Raw genomic sequence first — 18,844 nt, forward strand, 5'->3', positions numbered from 1 at the left:
AGTTTGTAGTGCTCGTTGAGAGAGTATGCAAACTAGAGGAGCTAGTAAAAGAAAGGAGGAAAATAGCTATTGAGTCGCGGGATTCAAAGAAGAGACAGATGGGGAAATCACATCAGTCCTCATCTAAAGATTAAGAGAGTTCACTACTCGATTGAATGCTTCGGTGGGGTTTTCTAATAGAAATAAGAACCGGTAGAACACAACCTCTAGAGCTCAGACTACTTCTGTCGCGAGTGTCAGTAGTGCTCGACCAAATAAGCCAGAATGTTCGTAATGTGGTACACACCATTTCAGCGAGTGACGAGGTAAAGAAAGAGGATGTTTTAAATGTGGGTCATTGGACCATTTCATCCGAGATTGTCCCGATTTAGAAGAAGGAGAGAAAAAGCAAGAAGTGAAGGCAAGTAGTGCTCTATTGAGGGGTAAACTGCAAAAGAACCCTGGAAGTGGGGCTAGTAGTAGGGGTGCACCAAGAGATGCTCCAGTGAGGTCCGAGGGCAGAGCGCCTACGAGGACTTACGCTATTCGTTCCCGTGAAGAGGTAGAGTCTCCCGACATGATCACGGGTACCTTTTCTATTCATGATATATCTATTGTTGATTTAATTGACCCGGGGTCCACCCACTCCTATATTTGTATGAAATTGATACCTTATATGAGTATGATAGTAGAGTCAACTGAAATTGTGATAAAAGTGTCCAACCCTTTAGGAAAACATGTGTTTGTAGACCAAGTGTGTAAAAGTTATCCTTTGGCAATTAAAGGTCATTGTTTTCCGGCTAACTTGATGTTATTTTCATTTAATGAATTTGATATAATCCTTGGGATGGATTGGTTGACTTCTCATAGTGTTGTAGTGGACTGTGGGAGAAATGTTATTGAGTTGAAATGTAAAGACAAAAATGTTCTTCATGTTAGACCAGATGAGTCAGATGGTTTACTTGTAATGGTAACGTATTTGACTACTGAGAAATATTTGAGAAAAGGATGTAAGGCATATCTCGCCTTTGTGTTGAACACTCTGGTGTCTGGGTCAAAGATTGAATCGATACCGGTAGTTTGTGAATTTATAGATGTAGTTCCGGAAGAATTGCCCGGACTACCTCCAGTGAGGGAAGTAGAGTTTGGAATCAAATTGGTACCGGGAACGACACCTATTTCTATTACTCCGTATAGGATGGCTCCTACAGAATTGAAAGGGGTGAAGGTACAGTTGCAAGAGTTAATAGATAAGGGCTTTGTGAGACCGAGTTATTCACCGTGGGGTGCCCCGATACCTTTTGTAAAAAAGAAAGATGGGTCGATGAGGTTATGTATCGACTATAGACAGCTGAACAAGATAATAGTGAAGAACAAGTATCCTTTGCCAAGGATAGATGATTTATTCGACTAGTTAAAGGGAGCCACGGTGTTCTCCAAGATAGACTTGAATTCTGGTTATTATCAGTTGAGAGTTAAAGTGCAAGATGTACCGAAGATTGCTTTTCGAATAAGATACGAGCATTATGAGTTCCTCATCGTGCCCTTTGGCTTGACTAATGCCCTGTTAGTGTTTATGGATTTGATGAACTGCCTTTTTTAACCGTATCTGGATAAGTTTGTAGTCATTTTTATTGATGACATATTAATTTACTCGCGTGATGAGGGTGAACATGCGGAGCATTTGAGAACTATGTTACAGAACTTGAGAGACAAGAAATTGAATGCCAAGTTCAAGAAGAGTGAATTTTGGCTTAAAGAGGTTGGATTTCTAGGACACATTGTGTTGGGTGATTGGATTAGAGTTAACCAAAGCAAGATCTCAGCTATTATTGAGTCGAAACTGCTGAGGAATGTGACTGAGGTTCAAAGCTTTTTGGGATTGGCCGGATATTATAAACGGTTTGTAAAGGGATTCTCTATGATAGCTACACCGATGACTAGGCTGCTACAAAAAGATGTCATGTTTGAATGGATAAAAAAGTGCCAATAGAGTTTCGAGAAATTAAAGGCTTTGTTGACCGATGCCCCAGTGTTAGTGCAACCTGAGTCAAACAAGGAGTTTGTGATATATAGTGACGCCTCCTTGAATTGTTTGGGGTGTGTGCTTATGCAAGAAGGCAAGGTTATAACCTATGCCTCAAGACAACTCAAGCCACAAGAGAGAAATTACCCAACACATGACTTGGAACTAGTAGCTATAGTGTTCGGATTAAAGATTTGGAGACACCATTTGTACAGTGAGGAATGCCGAGTATTCACCAACCATAAGAATTTTAAGTACTTGATGACTCAAAAGGAGTTGAACCTATGGCAACGGCGATGGTTAGAGCTATTAAAGGATTATGAGTTGATTATCGACTACCACCTGGGAAAGGTGAATGTGGTCGTTGATGCATTGAGTAGAAAATCATTATTTCCGTTGAGAGCATTGAATGCCAATTTGGCATTGTTAGATGATGGTTCGATTCTGGCAGAGTTGAGAGCTAGACCGATGTTTCTGCAAGAAATTCGTGAAGCCTAGAATAGTGACAGATTTGTAGGTTAAGAGAACTCAGTGTGAGTCGAGGATTGAATCAAATTCTTGGATTGGCACCGATGGACGTCTAATGTTCAAAGACAGAGTTTGTGTTGTAACACCCCTTACCTGAGACCGTCGCCGGAGTCGAGCATGAGGCGTTACCAAACTTAGCTTACTAATTCGGGGCATAAAAATTTGCTTTTAAAATTAATATAGTTTCATTCATTAATTATGTCCCTAAAAAGGGTCCTTGAGACCCTCAAATATGAAATTGAAATGGTTTGGGAACAAACCGGAATCAATAAAAATTTTCCGATCACTTAAACAAATCAAAACAATTTATTTCATCTTTCATAAATAAACTGTCCATCTGCGTCATATTCACTAAATAAATCATAAATCGAGTGACAAAACTCAAAATTCAAATCCGTAAATTTTATCTAAAACTAGACTCGTATATCTTCTTACTAATTTTTTTTCAGAATTTTTGGTCTAGCCAATTAGTACAGTTTATTAGTCAAATTTTCCCCTGTTTCAGTGTTCGGCTGCTCTAACCTCTTTTCACTAATAATTAATCTTCTCCCTATATAGAATTCAAATAACCATGCCATTTATTTCTCTTAAAATTATACTCAATAAGGAATATATACATATAAAGTATAACTCCTAATTATTTTTGTAAAATTTTTAGTGAATTTCTAAAATCAAAACAGCGGATTCAGAAATCACTCTGACCCTGTCTCACCAAAATTTAAATATCTCATAAAATACAACTCCTTTATTTACTCTGTTTCTTTCATATAAAAATAGACTCAATAAGATTTAATTCTAGATCTCTTACTATCTAAATCTATTTATACTCTTTTTAGTGATTTTTCAAATTCACGTCATTACTGCTGTCCGATACTGTTTTAAAGCTAATTTCACCTTTTTCATGATTTCCATAGAATAACTAGCATTTAGGCATACATAACACCAAACATGTCCTTGATTAGCCATTCCAATAGCTAATCATTATCAAGCATTTACATGCCATTCATTATTCATATCATAAGATCATACACACAAAATGGCTACTATGCTATACATGCCATACTCAAAATGAAACGTCCAACTATACCAAAATAATCCTTGTGAAGTGTCCCCGAACCTCCGATGTACTTTACGATCCCTGAGTTAGCTTGACAAAACTATAAAAAGAAGGAAAATAAAGGGGGTAAGCATTAAGCTTAGTAAGTTTGCATGCAAATAAATAACAACATTCATAAGAATTATCTTACTACTTGGCATGATACTACTTAATGAAACTTCATTAATTGTCATAGACATATTTAAACTTCTTTACTTACTTAAATACTTAGTTACTTAATCAAATTTATTAATACACTTTACTTACCTTTTTCCTTATCAAGCATACATGAACATTATATACTTACCTTTGCTCTTCTAGCATGAGCTTGTCTTACCCTTTTCAGTATAACTCGTCTTACCTTACCTTACCTTGATATTCTCTTTAAATTTTCCCTTGAACCACTTGGAATACTAAGGATGCACAGGTACCTTACCATTGCCATGACTTTTCAGGGTCTTACGTGGTATCCTTTTGAAGCTTACCATTGTCATGTCTCGACATGGTCTTACATGTTATCCTTTCCTTATGAACTCACCAATGCCATGCTTTGGCATGGTCTTACATGGGACCTTTGCCTTATAGAAACTTATCAATGCCATGTCTTGACATGGTCTTACATGATATCCTTGCCTTAGAAACCTTACCAATTGCCATGCCTTGGCATGGTCTTACATGGTATTCTTAAACCCTAATGTCATAACATTTGTATCCTACACATTCCTAAGGTTCAACCAAGACTTTCTGAAATTACTTCTCCGTCAATTCATGCTTGAGTCTTCTTTGAATAATTTCATAAAATACATTTACACATGCTGGAAATTAACAACATTAACATAAAATAATAGAGTATTGCATTTATTTACCGCAAACTTACCTCGAAACAAAATACGATCAACTATATCAATTTAGTCTACTATCTTTTTCTTTCCTCGGTCTAACTCTGGATTTTGTTCTTCTTGATCTATAATAGCAAATTTTGCTTATTTAATACTCACATTTATGAAAACAGTCCTTGACTCAAACTTTGACAAAATTACTTTTTTACCCCTAAACTTTTACATATTTACACTTTTACCCCAAGGCTCGAAAATTAAGCTTCATCCTATTTTATTATGTTTTATGACATGCTGATCATTTTTCCCTTTATGGAAACATCAATTTCTCACTCTAACATGTACTTATGAACATTAGGCATTTTTACCGATTATGTCGTTTTACTCGTTTTCACGTAAAATCGCTTAGCAAAAGTTGTTTAACACAATTTCAAGCTTTATATTCTACCATAAAACATAAAAATAAACACATGTCAGATATGGGTACTTTTCCAAATATAAACCCTAGGTTAAATTATTGCTAGAATAAGCTTAATAAAGTTACTGGACTTAAAAACGTAAAGAACATTAAAAACGTGGCTAAAATGGACTTATAGTCGAGCTTGGAAGCTTGAAAAACCCTAGCTATGTCTTCCTCATGTGAAATTTGGCCGAGGGGTTGAAGATGGACAAAAATCAGCTTTTAATTTTGTTTTTAATTCATTTTAATAACTAAATGACCAAAATGCTCTTAATTAAAAACTATGGTGTTTTATCTTCCTTTAGGTGTTTTTGTCCAAACTAGTATAATGGTCTAGTTACTATCAAAGGACCTCCACTTGAAAAATCCATTACTCACAAGTACATAGTACCTTTGTGAACTAGAACACACATTTTACAACTTTTGCAATTTAGTGCTAAATATCAAAGTGGACCCTCTATCGATAAAATTTCTAAAAGAATTTTTCACACAATCATGCAATCATGCCATAGACATTAAAATGATAATAAAATAAATTTTTCTACCTCAGATTTATGGTTTCGCAACCACTGTTCCATTTAGGCCCTATTTCAGGATGTTACATGTGTACCCAAAGACAATGAGCTTATTCAGAAGATTCTACGAGAAGCGCATACTTGTTGTTTGTCCTTCCACTCGGGTTGTGTGAAAATGTACAATGACTTGAGGAAAGTGTACTGGTGGTCGGGGATGAAAGGGACATTTCAAAGTTCGTTTCCAAGTGTCTAGTGTGTCTGCAAGTGAAGGCTGAACACCAAGTACCTTCGAGTCTACTTCAGCCTATCACGATCCCCGAGCGGAAGTGGGATCGGATTACCATGGATTTCATGATGGGTTTGCCATTAACCCCAAAGAAAAGGGATGCTATTTGGGTTATTGTAGATAGGCTAACAAAGTTGGCACATTTCATACCAGTGCGTACCGACTACTCCCTTCAGAGATTGGTTAACCCTTGTCAATTGTTTCGAATAGGGATCCGAGATTTACCTCAAGGTTTTGGAAAAAGTTACAAGAGGCTTTGGGAACAAAGTTGAGTTTCATCATGGCATTTCACCCGCAAATTGACGATCAGTAGAAAAAATTGATTCAGATTTTAGAAGACATGTTGCGGTGTTGTGTTCTTGAATTTCAAGGTAGTTTGGAAAGGTACATGCCATTAGTTGAATTTGCTTGCAAAAATAGTTATCAGTCAAGTTTGAAGATGGCACCTTATGAGGCATTGTATGGGTGAAAGTTTCGAACGCCCTTATATTGGACCGAACTCAGAGAGTGTCAGATTAACGGAGTCGATTTAGTTAAGGAGACTGAAGAGAATGTTAAAGTAATTCGTGATTGTTTAAAGGCTGCTTTGGTTAGACAGAAATCTTACAAAGATTTGAAGCGGAAAGAGATTGAATTTCAAGTCAGTGATCGAGTATTTTTGAAAGTATCCCCGTGGAGGAAAGTTCTTAGATTTGGTAGAAGAGGCAAGTGGAGTCCTCGTTTCACAGGACCTTATAAGGTTACCGAAAGAGTAGGGCCGATTGCTTATCGATTGGCTTTGCCACCAGAATTGGAAAGGATTCACGATGTTTTTCATGTATCCATGCTACGTCGGTATAGATAAGACCCTTCACATGTGATTACGCCAATCAAGGTTGAAATTTATCCAGACATGACTTATGGCAAAGAGCTAGTCAATATTTTGGCTCAGGAAGTCAAACAGCTATCGAACAAGAGTCTAACACTCATGAAAGTTTTTTGGCATAGACATGGAGTCAAGGAAGCCACATGAGAACCCGAGGAGACTATGAGAGATCAATACTTGAACCTATTCACCGGTAAGATTTTCGGGGACGAAAATCCCTAAGGGGGAGAAATGTAACAGCCCAATTTAAGGCCTAGTCGAAATAGTGGTCTTGGGACCACAAATTTGGACTTGACTAAAATATCTTATCATTATTTTAGAGTCATTGCATGTTCATATTGTAATATCCTGATTTTGGGCCTAGTCGGAATAGTGGTTTCGTGGCCACAAAATCCAAGATAGAAATAATTATTTTATGATTATTTTAAGGTCTATGATATGATTTCATGATTGTGTGAAAATTTCGTGAAGAAATTTTATGCATAAAGTACTTAAATTGAAATTAGGGACTAAATCGAATAATTTGCAAAACTTGCATTCTAGAAGTTTCTAGTATGAAGTTGTTTTGAAATATTAATTAGGAGGTCTTAAATAGCAATTTTACCAATTTCAAAGTCTATGGACAAAAATTGGACATGGATGGAATTTTTGGAAAGTTTAGTAGTAAGGGCATTTTGGTCATTTAGGGGTAAAATGAATTAAAATACAAAATTTAAAAGCCAATTTTGCTCATCTTCAACCCCATGGCCGAATATATCAAGGAGAAACCATGGCTAGGGTTTTTCAAGCTTCCAAGCTCGATTGTAAGTCCATTCTAGCCCCGTTTTTCAAGTTCTTTACGTTTTTGGAGTCCTAGTAGCTCAATTAAGCTTATCTAGCAATAATTTAACCTAGGGTTTATATTTGGAAAAATACCCATAGCTGAAATTTGTGTATTTTTATGTTTTATGATAGAATATAAGGTTTTAAATTATGTTATACAACTTGTGCTACTTGGTTTTAAGTGAAAACGAGCAAAAGGGCTTAATCGGTAAAAATACCTAATAGTCATAAGTACATGTTAGAGTGAGAATTTGATGTTGCCATAGAAGGGAAAAATGATCAGCATGTCATAAAACATAAGAAAATAGGCTAAATTTTAATTTACGAGCTTTGGGGCAAAAGTGTAAATATGCAAAAGTTTAGGGGCAAAATTGTAATTTTTCCAAAATATGATTTTGGGTCAATTTGAATAATGTGAGTCCTAATTAGACTATATTTTAAATGATAGAGCAAGGAAAACTAAAATTCGGGCTAAAATGGGGAAAATACCAAGTTGTGGACGAAATGGTAAAAGTAGCCATTTTCGTATACGAGGTAAGTTCATATGTAAATGTTGGTAACATATTTATTATTTTAAATGCTTTAATGTTATTTAAATGATATGACAATTATTATGAAATATCATACTTGTGACAATTGTTTGATAATATGTCAAATTATGTGATATACTTGGAAAATGTGAAATACTACCGAGTATCGGTAACGGCATTTCGTAGAAGATGGTTGAGACACATGATTGGGAAAGAGGTCCCGTTGAACCTTAGGAATGGATTAGGATACAAGTGACATGTCACTAGGATGGTTGAGCATCCGAACTCGTTAAGTTGAGTCCGAGTTCACTTATGGATGCAAATTTCCGAACTCGTTGAGTTGAGTCCGAGTTCACTCATGGATGCGAACGCCCGAGCTCGTTGACTTGAGTCCGAGTTTGCTTATGGGCAGGTTACATAGTAGCTTGGCTACATATGTGGCACTTATGGGCAAACTTTCCATGTATCCGAATTATATTCTGATGTGTTCAACGGGTAAAGTTCTACTTAAATGGAGGAATACTCAAGATGAAAGGGACGTATTGGTAACTGTTGTGAAATGGATACTTTGAACAGGTATGTACTTGACCCTCGGGTTGAAAACTCGATATAACAACTATATGGTAAGATGATAAATGAAAATGTGATATGAATGTCTTGGTGATGATTATGCAAATGATGTTTTATGTTTGCTTATATGGTTATGTTACTTGCTATTTGCATGTGAACTTATTAAGCATTTATGCTTACTCCCTCCTTTTCATTCCTTGTAGTTTTGACAAGCCAGCTCAGAAATCGGGAACGGTCGGAGGCTCGCTCACACTATCCGTATACCATCTTGGCATAATGGCTTGTATATTTTGAGTATGGCATGTATAGCATTATAATCATTTTGTATATATGGTCTTATGATATGGTTATTGAGTGGTATGGAAATGCTTGGTAATGATTAGCCATTGGAATGGCTAATCATGATCATATTTGGTGTTATGTATGTCAAATTGCTAGCTAATCCATGGAAACCATGAAATAGGTAAAATTTACCATAAAATACATTTAGACAGCAGTAGTGACGTGAATTTGAAAAATCACTAAAAATAGTAGAAATGAAATTAAATAATGAATAAGTTATGGAATCGAACTTTGATGAGTCTATTTTCATATGGAAGAAGCAAAATAGGTATATGAGCTATATTTTATGAGATGCTTAAATTTTTATGAAACAGGGCCAGAGCGATTTCTGGATCCCCTTTTCTGACTTTGGAAATTCACCATAAATTTTACAAATATAACTAGAAGTCATTATTTATATGTACAGATTACTTATTGAGTCTATTTTTATTAGAGACAAACAGCATAGTCATTGAAGCTCTGTATAGGGATATATCTGATTCGTAATACATAGAGGTCAGTGTTGTTGAACCCTGAAACAGGGGAGACTTTAACTAATAAACTGTACTAATTGGCCTGACCAAAAATTCTAGAAAAAAATTAGTAGATAGATATATGAGTCTAGTTTTAGGAAAAATTGACGGAATTGGATTTCAAGTTTCGGAACTCGAGATATGATTTTTAAAGCGACTGTGATGCAGTTAGCCAACTTGTCTGGAAATTTTAAAATGAATTGTATAAGCTGTTTAAGTAATGAATTAAGTCCGTTAACACCTCGTGTTCGACTCCGGCAACGGTCTCGGGTGTGGGGCGTTACACATATTAGTGTACGAAAAATTTGGTGTGTTAATTTTGATGTTGTGAGCCCAATTGCAAAAAGAGGACTAAATCGCATAAAGTACAAAAGTCCTATTTGATAGCTAAAGGTGTTATTTTATTAGAGAATCAAAATCTGGGAATTTTAAAGGGCAATTAAACCCTTAAAAGAAAGCATAGTCGGCCATAGAGTCAAAGAGGGGACAAAATTTTCAAATTTGGTGAGTTAGGTGGCTTATTTTTTACTAAAATTGAAATAAATAAAGGAAGAATGATATCATCCCTTTTTCATCTTCTTTCTCTACCAAAAATTAGCCATTAAAGGGGGTTTGAAAGCTTAAAAATTTTTGCAATTTGAAGCACTCACAAGTAAGTTATTTCCATGTCCTTTGTTGATGATTTTTGTACTTTTGAAACCCTTGAAGCATGAGCTTTCAAATGAGGGGTCTATTTTTCAAAATGGTTGAAAGTCTAAGGTTTTTCCATGAGAGCATCTAGGTGTTTTCTAAAATTTTTTGGAAGAATATGAGTCTTGGGTGTGACATAAACAACTTTTGTGAAATGTGTTAACATGAAAACACCTAAAGGGACCATTTTGCATAAGTTGTAAAATAGATGAAAAATTTGTGAAATAGTAGAATTTTGGTGTTGCTATAAGATTCAAAGAGGTTCGGCTACTCTTGAGAAATAAAGAAATTCGATAAAAATTGATTTTTGGACTTAGGGGCAAAATGGTCATTTTACCAAAGATGCGAATTTTCGATTTCTTAATTCTAATTAGAGACTAAATGAGTACATTTTGCTATTATAGATCAAGAATCACCGAATCTGAGCCGAAACAGGGGGAAAGCCAAGCAAATTGACTAAATCGACTTGTTGTCATATTTTGTAATCCGAGGTAAGTTGTATGTAAATAATACAACTACATTGCTAATGTATATGTTGAATTGTATTGAATTATTATAGTATGAATTGCTTGATTGTGGAATTGAGAAAGTATGATGATAATAGAGATAGTAGAGTTCCCGTTTGAACCTAGGAAATAAATCGGATATTCATGCCATGACGATCGGGTCACTCGTGTGAGCTAGTGTAAGACATGTCTGGGGTTTGCATCGGCCACATTATGAAAGCCAGTGTAAGACCATGTCTGGGACATGGCATCAGCATTGAGACGAGTGCTAATGTAAGACATGTCTGGAACATGCATCGGCCTTGTGATGTAAGCCAGTGTAAGACATGTTTGGGACATGCGTCAGCTATGAAAGATAGTCAGTGTAAGACCATGTCTGAGACATGGCATCGACACCTTACCCTATGCATGAGGCTTATGGAATATCCAATAGAATTCCAAATGGTTCAACAGTGAAAGTTATGATTTCTAGTTATTTAGGAAAGTATGACTGAATTGTGAGTGATACAGGTACCTATTGGGTATGTTTGAATTGTGAGTTCAATATATACTATACGAAGTGTATGGAATATTGATGAGTAAGTTTTACTTATGCCCACTTGTGTTCTATGAGCTTGGTGATGAATGGTAAAGTTGTGTTGTATATTTATTTATATGCAACTTACGAAGCTTTATGCTTACTCCCTCTTCTTTCTTTTTCTTATAGTGCCATCTAGTTACCTCAAGGATCAAAGGGAGTAGAGATAACAATCACACTATCAATCGAAGCATTCAGTATAGTTTGATTTATATTTTTGAATATGGCATGTATAGAGGATTAGACTTATGTTTTTTGTGTTTGTAATTTGGCCAAATGTATTGGCTTGGGATAAATCCCTCACTTTGTATTAAGCCTTGAATGAAGGCTAATATTCATTTTGATATATGCAAATGGTGTTATGTTCATGGATGAGTAAAATGCATAAAGGAAATGTTGTCTATTGTGGCTGATTTTATTGTATGAAGTAGTCTTGTACTGGTTTTGGTTGTTTTTGTGTAGATTGTGTTAGTAAAGGTGGCAAAGAGGCTTGGTAAATAGCCTGATTTTGTCCACACGAGTAGACACACGGGCATGTGACTAGGCCGTGTGTGACAAACGGACAGCCCCATGGGCATGTGGCCCGGCCGTGTGTCCCCTGCACGTAAAAATTTTAAGTCAGTATGCATGATAATAAACACACGGGCAGAGACATGGCCATGTGTTTCAGCCATGTGAATGGCACGGCCTAGCACACGGGCGTGTGCCTTGGCCGTGTGACATTTTGGGGTTGCTGATGTTAGAAACAGAATGTCTATGTTTTTGCACTCGGGCTAGGACACGGACGTGTCATGGCCGTGTGAAGGACACAGGCTAGGCACACGGGCGTGTGCCAGGCCATGTAAAAACCCCTATAGGTGTGCATTTAAAATAAATCCCACATAATTGGAGGACACGGGTGTGTCCATATATTGCTTAGGCCGTGTAAGCCACATAGGCCATCAAGACGACCATGTTGAATTGGCCACACGGGTATGTGCCCCTTTCACGCGGGCGTGTGCCCCTATGTCAAGTGACATTTTTCTGTAGTTGGCAAAAGTACCCAAGTTGGTTCCGAGTGATTTACGACGTGTTTTTTAGACTTCGAAAGCCCATATTAAGGATATGTTGATAAGTTTGAGGAAGTTTTAAATTTTTCAAAGTCTTGGAGACTCGAAAATGGTTGTAAGCACGAGTTTAAGTGAGGTAATGCCTCGTATTCTGTCGCGGTGTAAGATACGGGTATGGGGTGTTACATTTCCACTGCTAAAAGAGATGAGCTTGTGAAAGCTCAGTGAATACACCTATACACAACACAAGAAAACACATTAATAATTCAAAAACTAAACAACTCACTTATAGACAGATAGCATAAAACAGTTCGCACATAAACAGTTCTACATGTAGGTGGTTTGCATACAATCGGTTCGCATGTCATTAATTCACCTATAATCAACCCCATTTAGTTTGGTAATATATTATAAATTTTTGAAAATGAAACATAATTAAATAATATACTCATTGGATAAACGGTTCTCCTAAAACACACCCTAAGACTCATAGACTCAATCAAATCACTATATAACTGTAGCACGAATGCTCACATTCTCCGAAAAACACACCCTTACGATCCCCGGTGAATGAAGCTTTACTCGACATTCCCTTATTTCTCCATCAAACCATTGGGTCATAATGCCCTATCACATTACATAGGTGAGCACTCACGATCCTATGGCATGCCAACTATATCTAATGGTTCCAAAAAATCACAATGCCAACATATAGTAGTAATACACATTTATAGATCATGTCATTTTAGGCTCACAATTTTTGATAGAGCTCACAGTACCACAACACATCATAGAATAACTTACAAAATAGAAAATTAAGCATAAAACAATAGCATAGTAGACTTAGGGTTTGCACACCTGATATATATACATTTATATATAATAGATAGAAGAAAAATTTTTAATGTAAAGGTATGTAAATATATTTTTTTATATTAAAATCCACGCATACGTACATATAATACAAAACCCTTTTAATGCAAAGTTATGTATATATATTATTTATAATAACCTTTGTGCATGCATTCATCATATATAACAATTCCCTTTTACATCAATGTACATATATTACATAAATTAAAAGCCACAAGCTATGTATAATATATAACAATACACACAAATTATATTATATAATAGAATTTATAGGCCTATATAGATCATATATTTAACCTAACCCTAGACGCATGTATACATTTTGCTCAAGGTTCTCATAGCATTAAAAACACACAGACATAGATTCATGCTAAGAGTTAGCACAACGCATAGATGAGGTTTGCACAATGCATGGAAGAGGATGAAGATAGGGTTCACACGTCTTACTTGCTTTCAGTAGAGTGCGACCTCGTTTTCAAATGCCGTATATAGTGTACTCATCTTTTTCACCACAATGTCGATTATGTGACCTTTTCCTTCCCTTTGTCTCTACTAGTCAATGCTCCTTCCGTATTTTCAGCTTCGCATGAAAAAATACACATCACATATTAGCTAAAACAATTTAATTCATTCTCTATTCAACAATAGCCCACTACTTACATTATCTCTTGTAGATTTTTATTATTCTAATACTTACCCCATTTCCTAACTTTTAACCCTCCTAACGTACATATATTTGTAGATCTAGATTGTTAATTAAATGTTAAGCTCACCTAACTCTTTCCTTTAAGAATACTATTCATCGTCTTCCTCAAGAACAAAACCATTTTAAACAACATTTCTTAGCTTTGCTAGCTTCAATCCACCATTTTCATGAAGCCAAATCATAAAAAAACAAAGATTATTTATATTTTCTAACTAAACCGTTGATACTTTAGTCGAAAGCATTTCATGCATATTTGATATGAAAATAGATTGTTTACCTTCGGTCTTGTTATCTTTCGTGACTTTCGAGTGGTCCGCTCAATAATCGAACCAAAGTTTAAGAAGAAAAAGTTGGTGTTTTACTTGATAATTTAAAAAAGAAAATGGTGCTTGGTTGCTTAGAAATGTAATGCGAAATAAAATTTTGATGGAAAATTAACTACCAAATGCAACAGCTTTTGAAATGAAGAAAGTGTAAAAAGAAATAAAAAAATAAAAATGGAATTAAAACATGAGAAGCAAATGAGCAGCTTATATAGCCAAATTCATTTATAAACTTGGTTTATTTATCCTATAGATCCCTCCTAATTCTACGCTTGTTTTAATAAATCCTCCACTATCCTAATTTACCTATTTAAGTTCTCTACTTTGCTATTATTCCTATTTAGTCCTAATTACTAACGTGATTTCTGTTTACTCTATTTTTAATCTATAATTTAATGCCAATACCATCGGTCCAGTTTCTAGGATGTGACAATCTAAGGCTGGGATAAAAATGGGTAGGTATGGTTAAAAATTAATACATACCTACAAGGCCGAAAAGTATAAAATAAAGTGCTACAAAGATGCGGAAAAGTATGGATGCAAACACTACTCCAAATTTTCCTACACAAAATATCATATATGTTAAGATTAATTCACTATTTGGATGTAATTTAGTAACTTTTTTACATTGGAGTCTGAACTTTTTTTTTCCAAAGTTAGGTTTTGAGCTTAGTAAATTGTTCGCACATTGAGACTTATTCTAGGTAATCATTCCCACTTTGGGGCTTGAACTCTTTTTTGTCCAAGTTAGTCCTTGTACTTGGCAATTGTTCCCATATTGGGGCCTAAACTCTAGGGTTTTTATGGACTAACTTGAACCAAAAAAATTTCAAACCCCATTGTAAGAACAACTACCAAATTTAAGGTTTAATTTAGATAAAAAAAATAAAAGCACTAAAGTAGAATCAATTATCAAATTTAATGTTTAGGGTTCCACAATATGGGAAAATTTGTCAAGTTTAGATCTCAAAAAGTAATTTAACCCTTTATACTACCTAAATTTTTATTTCTTTTCAACATATATTCATATATTAATATAAGTATGATTGTTCAAATATATATATAAAAAGATCGAGCTTATACCAAATATAGAGAAGAACCAGCACTAATCTTATCAACTCGGCGACTTCCAACTCGGGTTAATCCTAGGAGTCTGACGTTTTCCCTGAAACATAACTGTAATAGCGCCAATGAGGGATTGGTCATTATTGTAAGGCCAACGAGGCCTTAAGTTGGAGTTTAATAAGGTTTGAGTTTAATCTAGGGAGGATTTTCTTCGGTTATACGATGATTTTTAGGTAACTTGTTCTTTGTTTTTCCTTGAGAAGGGCTTGTTTGATTGATAGTTATGTTAAATTATCGTAAGCTGAAGGAAGAGTCACTAATTCGTTGCAATGACGGGTCGTTTAGTATATAGGTTATTGGGTTAAACCATCATATTTTGATACAACCAGTTTGATGGATTCAATCGCCGAACATTTTATAAAACTTCGACAGCTTTTAATATTGACATAATAGTAATTTTAGCTCTCATCGTTTATACATTTTGTTAATTTAATCTTTATTCTAAAAAATTCAACTCCCTAACATTTATATAGTGCAATTTTGTATTTTTTACAGTTTTGCTTTTATTTGTAGCATTCAAGGTTAAATTTAAAATAATAAAAAAGATAAAATTATTATATTAAATTTTTTATTTTTTAATTTTAATATATTTTGGATCAAATTTAATTGATAAATTTATTTTTTTAGCTTTTAAGGTGAAAGAGTCATAAAAAAAACTAAAAACAAAATCAAATTATTCAAGGTATAAAAGTTAATGGTTATATTTAGATTGAAAACTAAATTGATACAATGTATAAATATTGATTATTAAAATTTTATTATGCCAATTTTATAAATAAAAAACAACAAATTTATATAAATAAAAAACAAAATAATTAAATAGTATCTGGTTCAGCAGTATTCTAAAAATAATTATATCGTAAGCCTAAATGCATAAAATGTTATCACATTGCAATATTTTTTGTTGAAGTGTATTTTTAAAAATAAATTAGTTTAATAAAAATATTCTTAATAACATAGATGTAAAACAAAACAAAATTTCTTTACAAAATAAATATAATTATAGGAGTTACAACGTCATCAAAAAAAATTATACTTATGCTATTGATTAAGCGGTCGGGGTAGGTTTTGCTGGGATAGGGGCAGAACATGCAGCTGGATTTTGTTTGCCACTAACTTTAGGCTTCACATTCAAACATTGTGATACTGCAGGTCCAGTCGGTCCACTGTGCGTAATTTCAACGTCTGCAAGTTCCACATTTTCACAAGGCAAAGTAGCACTACAAATAATCTTGACAACTTCTGGACGCGCAGAAGTGTCGTGAATGTTTTTGAAACAAATGTTGCTTAGTTTAACTTTTGATTCTTCCAGCATCAACAAAATAATGATTCAATGGCTGATTAACTCTTTTTGCTCTCTTACGATTTTGATAAATATGTACATACATTTATTTTGCGTTTGTTCCATGGGAAATATTTCTGATCAATTATAATAGGAGAATTGACATTGGTCACGGTAATATCCTCAAAGTGAATGTTCAAACAAGTGCCAGGTTCAGCACCTGGTCTTTTGATTCTAACACCATTGGAAGTGTTAGTCATGGTGTAGTTTTTCTACTGTAACTCTGTCAACGGGTTCTTCATTTTTTAAACAATTGAGACTGCCAATACTGATACCATGTCTTGGTCCACAAGTTACTCCATTGATAACCAAATTTTTGGAACCATCCGCAATTGAAACACAATCATCACCAGTTTTTATCTCCAATTAAGAACATTGACCCCATCTGATCTTCCAATGTGAATCCCATCTGTGTTTGGGCTTTCATCAGGTGCAGATACGGTGAAACGTTCGAAAGTAATGTTTTTGCATCCTAGAACATTAGCGTGGAACTACTTGCTGTCTTTGGTAGTTATATCTTGTATCATTGTGTTGGTTAAAAAGTCAAACCTTAGGTTCTGTTTAATTCCAGAATGAAACAAAAAATAATTATTACTTAATTCTATTTTATAAAAACAAAAGCCATAACTTCTCAATAAGAAAATAAATTACAATAGGAAGTGAACCACAATAATCATGACCTTTGCAACCTTCCCTTTTATAAGTAGTGGTTCCCTGGCTGTCGAAAACTCCTCCGCCAGACAATTTGAAATTTTGAATTCTATTGAAGGCAATCCATTTAGGCTCCCTGAAAGCACCAGGGTCTGTTGGAGCCTTCACAGTGCCTTCAATTTGTAGCTGAATAGGAACCTTGCAAGGACCATCTAAGGTAGCTGATCTTAAAAAATATATCCCTTTAGGAATCACAATTTTTGACGGGGATGTCGAGGCACATGCTTCTTTCCAAGCATCCAACAATGGCTAAAACCAAATAATAATAAAAAAGATACATATAAAGATAAGAGATTTGGAAAATAGTTATGAATACTTCTATCTGCTGACTATAAAGTTATATGATATTTTGCTTACCTTACTCAAATCTGTTTACTCGCCTGCCTTTGCACCAAACTTTGCAACAACATCAACAACACCACCCCATCCTCCTCCTTGAACTTTAACGGATGATATGGACAGAAGTACTAGTATTAACATGGATGAAACAAAATTAAATTGAATAGCCATACTTTATTTTTATTTACTTCAAAGAGAGAATGATTTTTGTCTTTTGTTTTGTTCCAAACCATCTTATATAGATAGAGTGAGGCTAAATTACAACCAACTAAACTTTTTCTATTTTAATTAGCATGGGTAAATGATATGACCAAGTTTTACGTACTATAATTAGCACTTCTTTTTCTTTTTGGAAGGAATTAAGTCGTTAATTTGCCAACAAACTTGATATAGTAAAAATAATTAACATAACTATTTAAGGTTTCTATATATAAATGAAAATGATGAATAAAATTGTCGACTTAGCTTGATTGGCATCGACCTTGTTGCACGTGTAGGAGACCGTGGGTTCGAGCATGTTGAAGGGCATTAATGCTCTCCTATATTAAGGGTTGGGGAGGAGTTATGAGTAGTTCTAGGCATTGTATAAAAAACGATGAATAAAAATTATCCATTATTAATTTATTTTCTATATTATATTAATAATTTATTATATGGTTAGATATAGATAATTAAATATCTATGTTTAATAATATTGAAAATTATAATATTTTATTAATTTTTAATATTTTAAAAAATAAAAATTTATTAATAATATAATTGTAACATCCCTAACCCATAACTGACATTAGATTAAGGTTACGGGGCATTACCAGACAGACAGAACATTTCGGACCAATTCAGAATCACAGATATTATTTAACATCATTTCATAAGCAATCATCTCTAAATATAGTCTGCAAGACCTAAAACATACATTTAAGGAAAGGTCGAAACTAAACCGAACCTATTCAAAATTTTCAGAACTTAACCAATTCTTTCAAACTGTTAAAGCCACACGCCCGTGTGACTAGGCGTGTGTCACTCACGAGCACTAGACACGCCCATGTGAACCAGCCGTGCCAAAAATAGGTCCAATACTGACTTTTTCACAAGACTAATAGGCACGCCCGTGTGCTATGGCCGTGTGATACTTAGCTAGCTACTGACTTTAGCCCACGGTAATATGACACACCCCTATGGCACCATATAGGCTTGGTTTAAGCCAATTTTCCACCCTTTTATGGGTCATTCCAA

The 18,844-nt window shown here is 34.7% G+C and overlaps 1 long non-coding RNA gene across 2 annotated transcripts; it reads right to left on the bottom strand.

The window, feature by feature from the left end:
• Positions 1-16,618: 16,618 nt before the first annotated feature.
• LOC121213836 (uncharacterized) lies at positions 16,619-17,806 on the bottom strand. 2 transcript variants are annotated; one of them, XR_005909294.1, is made up of 3 exons: positions 17,627-17,806; positions 17,239-17,518; positions 16,619-17,115 (listed from the first exon to the last, which is right to left on the bottom strand). It is a non-coding gene; the product is annotated as an uncharacterized lncRNA (long non-coding RNA). The 2 variants fall into 2 exon arrangements; XR_005909291.1 differs by having other exon boundaries at positions 16,619-17,518.
• Positions 17,807-18,844: the final 1,038 nt, after the last annotated feature.

Source organism: Gossypium hirsutum, chromosome A02 (assembly GCF_007990345.1).
Source record: "Gossypium hirsutum isolate 1008001.06 chromosome A02, Gossypium_hirsutum_v2.1, whole genome shotgun sequence".
Classification (NCBI taxonomy): domain Eukaryota; kingdom Viridiplantae; phylum Streptophyta; class Magnoliopsida; order Malvales; family Malvaceae; genus Gossypium; species Gossypium hirsutum.